This window comes from Sciurus carolinensis, chromosome 1, assembly GCF_902686445.1.
Source record: "Sciurus carolinensis chromosome 1, mSciCar1.2, whole genome shotgun sequence".
NCBI lineage: Eukaryota > Metazoa > Chordata > Mammalia > Rodentia > Sciuridae > Sciurus > Sciurus carolinensis.
In genome coordinates this window covers 161,075,106-161,084,589 of record NC_062213.1, presented here as the reverse complement: position 1 = coordinate 161,084,589, position 9,484 = coordinate 161,075,106, and positions in this window count along the sequence as shown.

Below are 9,484 nucleotides of genomic sequence, written 5' to 3'. Positions count from 1 at the left end.
AATGCTGCCACCAGAGGTCAGTGTCTCAGGTTCATCCCAGGTTATCTGGACCTGTGTCTCCAGACCTTTTTGTGTATCCACTGATTTGACGAACCTTCCACCTGCGCTCGGTACCCCAGCCCTACTGTTCTGCCCTGTGGATTTCACCTTTTATCATCAACGAACCTCCCATGTCCTTACCTTTTTATCTGAATGATCCCTTTGCTTTCTTGCTCTACTTGAAACCAGCATCTCCCTGGGGACATAACTTTCCCCTCAGTCACTGGGCTGCAGTCCTGTTAGCTCTTTTATTCTCTCTCATGTCCTATGTAGCACTGGAACTGGAGGTGGCAGTTGTCCTGTGACTCCGTGTGGCCACTTGCTCTCTCTTTCCTACAACACCACAGTTCTTCTGAAGCACTAACTCACTGTCCCCCACAATGCTGCACAGATTCACTGTCCGGCTGGCGGACGGTCACTCTTGCTCATTAAAGAACTGTCATCTAGCTTACTCTCTTTCTTTTCACGTCTGCTCTTCCCATAGGTCTCGATGACTTTTACGTTACACAGATGATCCATTCTCCACCCATTCTGGAAAGTAATCTAGAAGTTCCTCTACATCTTAAATTTAGAGTCACTTTGTAACCAGCAACTCCACTGCTAGGTATATATCCACAAGAAATCAATCTGTATGTAGATATTCACAGAGACATTATTAGGGATAACAAAAGAGTGTAAACAACCCAAATGTTTAGCCAATAATGAATAATCAGAATATGTTGAAGCCATATAATAGAATGTTGTCAATAAAAGAAAATAAAATACTGATATATGCTGCAAAATATATTAACCTCAATGACCTCTCTGAAGGAAAGAAGACCATTTATTATAAGATTGCTTTCAGATGAAATTTCCAGAAAAACAAATTCATGGAGACTAAGGTAGGGTGGGATGGAAAATAAGGATTGATGCTGATGGATACAGGGCTTCTTTCTGGAGTGATAAGTTATCCTAAAAATAGATTTTGGTGATGGTTGCAAAACTTTGTAAATACTCTAAAAACATTTAATTGTATACTTTAAATGGGAAAATTTTATGGTGTGTGAATTATATCTCAATAAAGCTGCGTCATTAAAAAGAAATGAAGACAGAATGAGACTTTTCAGAGATGCACATTTCCAAATACTTACCTTGCAAAAATCACTGCCTGGGAAGGTATGGAAGGGTATGTTGCATTGAGTTATTGGAATAGACCTATGGGAGGCTGAGGCAGGACAATTGCAAGTTCAAAGTCAGTTTCAGCAATTTAGTGAGGCCCTGAGTAACTTGGTGAGACCCTGTCTCAAAAATTTTTAAAACAGACTGGGGATTTGACTCAGTGATTAAGCACCCCTGGGTTCAATCCCCAGTTCCAAAACCAAACAAAACAGAAGGCACAGACCTATAAATATATAAACCTATAATCTAGACGACTCATGACACTGGAACTCAAACCTTGAGAGCAACAAGGGAAAGACCAGGAGGGCAGCAGCTAAGCAGCAGGCTGAGAACATCCATTGGAAGAGGAACTGGAGAAGAGATCCAAAGGGGTGGCTCCAGAGCAAACACAGGATCGTAGGGTTTATGTGGCATTTGATCTTGTGAAAAATACTATTCAGAGTTGACTTATAGACAGTTAGTAAAGAATTAGAGTTGTCGATATTGGAAATGAAACAAACAAAAGAAGAGTCAATTATTAACCCAGGAAGGACAAAACCGTGGGAATATAATCAGAGCAAATCCCTAGGTTCTGTGGGGACTGATGTTTACATGGTCAAGATGCTATAACTGAACAGTGATACAAATGACAACAGACAGTGGAGTACACTAAATAAATGGCAGAGTTGGGATTGAAATTTGAATATCCCCAAGACCACTGAATTCCACAAGTTTAAAAGTGCAGGACATTTGGCTCCACTGTAGGACATTTAAACAAACCAACTATCCCATCAACCTAAGAACAGTCCATTCTAGCTCTTTGCAACCTTCCAGTGTTAATGGGTGAATTGTATCACTCAAAATGAGATTATTTCTAATTTTTCTCAATGAACTGACCAATGTCTCCAATAGGTGAGAACTGATGAGAACATATTTTTGTTTTGATAGTTCAGAAAATTGTTCTTTTTATCCAGAATACTTTGTTTTAAAATGGCTTTATTGAGATATAATTCACATACCTATATGTGTATAATCTCACAATTTAACCATTAAAAGTGTATACTTCAGTAGTTTTTGATATTATTCATTTTTACATTGCAGCAATATATATGTGTAATAAAATTTGACATTTTAACCATTTTTAAGTGTACAGTTCAGTGATATTTTGGCCCACTCACAAATTTGTATAACTCTTGACACTAATTCCAAAATATTTTTTACCACTCCGAACAGAAACTCTGTACCCTTGAAATGATAACTCCACCCATATCCCTTCTCCAACCCCTGATAACCTCTAATCTACTTTTTGTTTTGAAAATTTTGCCTATTTTAGATGCTTCGTCAACGAGGAATTACACATTTGCCATTTCGAATCTGGCTTATTTTGCTTAGTGTAGAGTTTTCAGGATTCGATGTTCTGGCATGTGTCAGAACCTCACTCCTTTTGTGCCTCAATAATAATCCATTTATGTATGTGCTACAGTTTATCCATTCATCTGCTGATTTGGGTTGCTTTCCCCCTTGACTCTTGTAAGTATCAGTTCTAGTCCTGTTTGCAATGGAGACACTACCTTGAAACACAGAATGTGTGCACTTGGGAGTGGAGACCTAGAGTTCAGCTCTTGTGATGCCAATGAATAGCTCTGTGGTCCTGGACAAGCAACCTTCTTGTCCTTCCCTCTGGGCAACTTTTCTCATGTGGACACAGATAGCTTTCACATTTTCATTGGAAAACTTTTACATATTAGGGTTTAATATAAAATCTCTCATGAAAAGCCAACTTATCTTTGCATTTTGTTAGTAAAATACCTTAGAAGTTTGAATTTATAATAAAAATAGAAATAGAAAACCAAGGAGTATAATTTATACTATTTGATACCTGAAATCACATGTTGTCTGATACCTAACTTGATAGATCAGATACTAATGATGACAGATTATGTCTATTTGGCCCATTAACGTATCTCTTTTTGAAAATATAGAAATCTCTCTCTCTCTTTCTCTTTTTGACATGCTGAGTAGTTTACTGTGTGATCAATCATGGTAAACAAAACTCATTTGAGTTGGTTTAAGCAAAATGTATGAAAAGATATTAGGTTGATCAAAGAATCTCCAAATTGAATAGAGAGTAGGGCCTGCAGGGCACAGGGCTGGAACAGCACCCAGTGCCTTGCTGTAGTCAGTCTCCTCCCACCCAAGCCCTGGCAGTGTGGGTGGGATATGGGTACCGATGTCCCTGGAAGCTCACTACTACCACTCTTTCTACCTTCCAGTTCTATGAATGAACTCAGTCAGTGCCTACTTCTGGACATTTTATGTTGTGAATGAAAATCTTGCAAAGCTGCAACTAATGAGCAGAGCCTAGGGCACATGGCTATATTGTAGTTGCAGGAAAAACTGGAAAAATGAGTCCCAGCTTCTACTTTGTGAAGATAGTTTACATCATATAGAAGTTTTCCAAATATAGAAAACTTATATTGGTTGGCTACCAACTGGACAAATGTCTCCTTAGATCCTGATTTTCTTCCTCTGAAAAATTAGAATGACTCTTCCATATTACACACTTGCTTAAGAAATGCTTACATGAATATGGCAAATTTGGGTGTTTTCATTCCAAATGCCATGGGAAATCAATGGAAGACTTTGAGCAGAGGAAAAACATGATCTGTCTTACATCTTTATAGACGAACTCTTCATGCTACGTGGGGAGATATTTTCTTATCACGACTGAACAATACTGACATGTGAGACTGCTTAAGAGTCTATTGTAATCATCTAGGTGACAGATGATGGAAGCCTAGGCCAGAGTGATATTTGGAAGATCACAAGAATTGTCAGGTAAAGGATGCATTTTGAGATGACAGAATGAGAGATGAGGATTTACTGATAGCACAAATATGGTATGTATGAAAAATAGAGGAATGAAGAGTGACTCTCACGTTTTGGATTAACCAAATTTTCTTCTAAAGGGTGGAGAAGATTTGGAGTGGTGATGGTGGTGGAGAGATAGGAGTTCATTTCTGAAACTGTGAAGTTTGAGACAGCTCTAAGGCATACAAATGAAGATGTCAAACAAGAAGTTGGCTATCTGCAGTCAGAGGAGAGGGTTAGGTTAGAAATATAAATTGGGAAACATTGGATGTAGGAGATCTAGAAAGCCATGGATAGATGAAATCAATTAGAGAATAAGTTCAGAAGACTGATTACACCAACCCCATGCCACCAACACGAGAAGAGATTTATTTTGTTTGTGAAAAAAGACACAGATAAAAGATATAATGAGTAGTCACTGTAATGTACAAAGCTGCTTCCCCGCCCATAACGTTGCATCACAACCTAGCTTGTTAGTCTGAAAGCTGCTCTCCCCGCCCTTTCTGTTGTAGCCATTTCCCCGCCTCCCAACTACTGTCAGTCTGTGAACATCCCAGCTAGCTATTGGTTCATCAGTCAGCTTGCAAGTGTCCTTCTCCATTATTGGTCCCCCGTAAGCCCTGCGGAATTCAACTGCTTCAGGGTAGCTACCCCACCATCTTTTCTCTTGCTTTTCTCTCCCCCTGACTCACTTTCTTTCTCCTCCTTGTTTTCCACTCTCTCTAGCGCACACCCTTTCTCTTTCCCTTTCTCTTCCTCTCATTTTCTCTCTTACCCTGCAGGAAGACACTCTGTTTGCTTAATAAACTCCCTTATGTGATTTCCTGTGCTGGCATGGTTTTTGTGGGATTCCTTACAGTCACCAACTGTCCAATTGACCCAGCTTCTGCCCAGCTTCTGCCTATATGACTTGTGCATCTCTAAATGGTCCTTCTCAATGCCCGCTGTGTGACTGTTCTAGGGTCTGTGGAATGGCAGGAGTCAGTTGTGGTGAACTTGATGTCATGATACAGGAACACCTGTGAATTCAGAGGCTCATGAGACATGATTTGGTGTTAGAAGGGTAAATTGTGAAATCATGTTTTAGTGTTAGCAGGGTTAATTTATTTTGGAAGAGTGGTAATGTTCAAGATTGGAACCTACTGTCTAATCATTACTTGGTCCAAGAGTGAGATGGTGGCACAGAGAAGTTATATTTATTAAACTTGATTCTCAGTCTGGTGGTAATGTAAGCTTAGCCCAGTCTTTTTATGATGTTGAATCGACCTTTCATTATAGCACTTCTCTCCATTCTCAATTTTCCCTCCTTCTGAAGGTCTCCCAGGGAACTCTTTTCATTTGTTCTGTACATAGAGATATTTATGAAAGGCTTGCTATGTTCTGGGTACCTTAAAAGTATTTAGTGTATCATTTCATTGAGTCAACACAGCAGCCCTGGGCTGTAGATATTTCTCATTCCTACCAGGCTCAGTTTATAGACCTGGAAACTAAGGAGCAGATCAATCATACAGCTGAACAAAATGGCAGAGCTAGGAACCAAAGACCGACCTACCTGACTCCAAAGGTGAAGTTTTTTCTGATTATTATACAGCTCTTGTCTAATGACGTATTTCATGTATTAAGTGCAAGGGTAAAAAAACTGCTCTGTGGTTGCTGGTAGGGACTAAGTAGGTTTTACTAGGAAAGATTCGGATGGGGCTGATTAAAAAACAAAGAGTGTCTGTATTTCTTTAGTAGAAACATCTTCCCAAAAGGGTGATTGCCGATGGAGGAAGATGAAGGCTCTTTGTGACTGTCTTCACACAACAACTTATTTGGCTGAATTCATATTGAAGGGGAAAAGGAAGCAACATAAACTTCCATCCATATCACCAAACACCTTTGATGGATTTTTGAACTTTGTGAGTGGTGGTTTATTCATCATATGGTCACAGCCTTCATGTCACAGATTGTGTTTGGGGTGGGTGGTTGAAAGCACAAGTTATTTAGATTAAGAAAATCTAAGCTCTTCAGGCTAAACTGCTCCCCACACCAGTCATTTTATTTTTACAATGTACATCCAAGCTTCCCTTTTTTCACTCCCCTTGAAATATGACCTTGGCCTCCATCTCTGAGCCAGTTAGCCTTTGAGCAGATGCAGTCTCTGGTTTAGGCTGAGAACTCCAGATACAAAAGCTTACACGAGTTTTAAGAATGAGCTGAGATAACCATGAAAGAAAGCTCTTGCTGGAGGATCCACAAAGCCAGGAACAAATCTCCAGGCCATGTAATCACAAGGGGTTTATGCAAACCTCTTAAAGGAGGTTTACACAAATATACATCCAATTTCCTCTTTGGAAAGGGCTGTTCCTTTCCAATGAGTCAGTGTTTAACAGAGCTTGGCAAAGCATGAGCTTGTCGGTTGGAAGAAGATGGGGTTTTAAAACTCGACCTATTCTTTAAAGAAGAAAATAACCCTTAAGCTGCATTAACATGGCCTCCCACAAGCAGCAGGGATGGGGATTCTGATATCAAGGCCTTGGAGGGGCTGGCGTCTCCTTCCCAGGCTGTGGCAGTCTCTGCTTGCCTGCACCTGCCTTGTTATCTGCCTCCTGCAGCTGATTCTGGCCTTTGTGTGTGCCGTCTCTGAGTGTGTATCTGTGTGCAAGGCTGGGCTTTCTGGGCTCTGATTTTGAATGAGATGGAAAACACACTCAGCAAAGCCTCTGCCTGCTGTGTCTAAAGCATGGGGCAAAGTTCATTTTGTGTTCCTATTGCTGGAGGAGAAATAGGCTGCCCTAGGTGTGGATGTGGAGGGATTATGCTCTTTTAAGTATTAAAATATTGGTCTTTTTAGTAAGACTGGAAAAACTAATTTATTAATATTCTTTATAAATAAGAAATATAATCACTCGTGGCCTGAGATCAAGATTGAAGATGAAACTTTTTCAATGCATGTAAAACGACAATCTACGCGACAATCTGCCAGCCTGGCCAGGTCTGTATGTTTCATGTCCCCGGGAAGCCCCCAGGTCATGGCGTCACACACTCCTAATGCAAGGATAATTCATCTCTGTTTTCCTGAACAAGTGGAATGTGCACAGGCAGCAGTGTGGGTCATTTTGCCCTGCAATCTCTATCTGCAGATATAACTTTAACACAACAAAGACAAATCTGATATAGCTTATTTGAAACTAATACCACAGCTCTCGATAAAAATGTTTGTGGTGACTCACCTTCTTTCCTTCTAAAAACACTTGTTTCAAAAGGATCTCCTGGGATTGGGGATGTAGCTCAGTGGTAGAGTGGTTGCCTAGCATGCTTGAGGCCCTGGGTTCCATCCCCATCACTGAAAAGAAAAACAAAAATTCCCCAAATATCAAACAAAGAAGGACTGGGAATATTTGCATGGTAACGGATGAAAATATCTGGAATAATTTTACAGTGGTCATTCCTATATCATTCCTTTTCTTCTGTCCCTTGTTACTCTCCTCCTCTGCATTTCTTGTCTTTTATTGGTCTAGTCACCCTTGCTTCACTGTTTCTCCTTCTGGGTCCTACTTCTCCCCTCCACACACACCAGTAAATGGATTCTCCTAGTACAGCCAGCTCTTGGGTGCTCAGAGAGCCTGGAGATCCAGGGAGGAGAGATGGGCAGGGGTAGGTAGTGCCCAGCCCCAAAGAGAAGTAAGTTGTGCAAGCTGGTGATCACTCCGGGGGATTTCTTCAAGCGGGGGAGAGTCTCAGTAGAGTCGTAGGCCTGCCCAGTTTCATTCATCATCATTGGTTCCATGGGCAGTGACAATATCAGTCAGAGGATGGACCAGTGGAAGTGGTAGACAGGTGTGAAGAGTCTAACCAAGGAGACTGGAGCACACAGATTACCAAGGCCCATCAACCTGGGCCATCATTGTGACGGCCATGTTCCTCTCCCAGCTACTGCAACCAAGGCTGTAACTCAGTGGCTCACGACATGTTGATAAGCTGAAGAGGTTAAATCAGGGAGAGCTGTCACTCTACAATCCTGTCTGAGAGCTGAGACGACTATAATTTTTGAGCCTGATTCCTACTCATAAGCACCCTTATCTGTAAGGATACTAAATGAAACTGCATTTTTAATTCATTCTTGACTCGTTGATGCCAATGAAGGAAGAAAGTCATGGTGTCAGCGCTGTCCGTTGAGCACTGCAGGGTACTTGATGCTAGTTCTTTTTCTATTTCTTAGCTCACTATAAAAGCATAGCAATCCTGTGTGGCCCAGCCCCTCAGGAGTCTGTTCCATGGCTGAAATCCATCTGGTGAAAATTTTATGTTAGATTAACTGAATATTAGAATGGAAGGGAGGGACCTCTGACACCTCCTTACCCAATACCCCAGTGAGCTTTGGTAGAGAAAGAACTGCTCTCAGATAGCATTTGCCTAAAGCAGGGGACTCGGACCAGTGGTGGGTTTTTCAGCAACCCTGGGCGCCAGCTTTTAGCTCTTGCCCACAACTGCCCCAGGTACCCTTCCTCGCTCTCATAATCCTCACTGCCCTCACTGATGGAGCAGGTGGGAGGGAGCCTGTCTTCAGAGACTTGGTCCCAGGTGTTACACACATTCCTTCTCTTTATGGCCTTAGCACAGCTGGAAGAAGGAAGGGTATGGAGAGGGTGCTGTTTTGATTTTACTGAAGGCAGGCCAGGGGGAAAGGACACACACACATTTGCCTCTTTTCAGGTTGACCTCAGAAATAGCAGTAGTCAGGGGAGCCAGGCTTTCCTACAGAGGCTGCGGGGTTATCGGCCATCTCGTGCCAACGTGGCGGCAAGAGACTGAAACAAACTGCCGCTGCCAGGGCATGTTGTTTGGTTTCGTTTTTTTTTTGTTTGTTTTTACAAAGACAATCAGTGGCTTTCTCCCATTCTTCCTGTTGCACCTGATCCTCATTTCCCGCATATTTCTATCCATGCCCACTAGAGGGCGCAGGAGCCCACGTTACCGCTCTTGGGCTTGGAGACAGAATCCGCTGAAACGCAGAGGGTTGATCAGACGCGGGTACGTTCGGGTTGGTGGCACCAGCCCTACCAGCTCCAGGTTTTGGTGCTCTGTGTGCCCCCCACCAGATGCAGTGACACGCAGGGCTGGAAAGTAAGACATAACTCCCACCCCTGCATCCCACAGCACGGGTTTCTGGGCCCACCTGTGAGACAGGTTCCAGCCAGGATGCAGGGTCCCCTGCAGAAGAGATTGGAAGAGAACCTGCCCAGGCGTCTATAATTAGTCCCCGGAAAGAAGACTGGGTGGTGGGCTCTAGCTCTGCCTTTCTGCAGGACTTTTGTTTGGAAGAGGAAATAGACTTTTTTTTTTCCTTCTGTTCTTCTTTTTGTGGCCCCAGCAGCAGAACTGGAACTTGTAAATAAAACCAACAGAGAGAGTCCTGCCCAACGTGGAAGCCTCTGCTGGCGTGGCAGGCAGC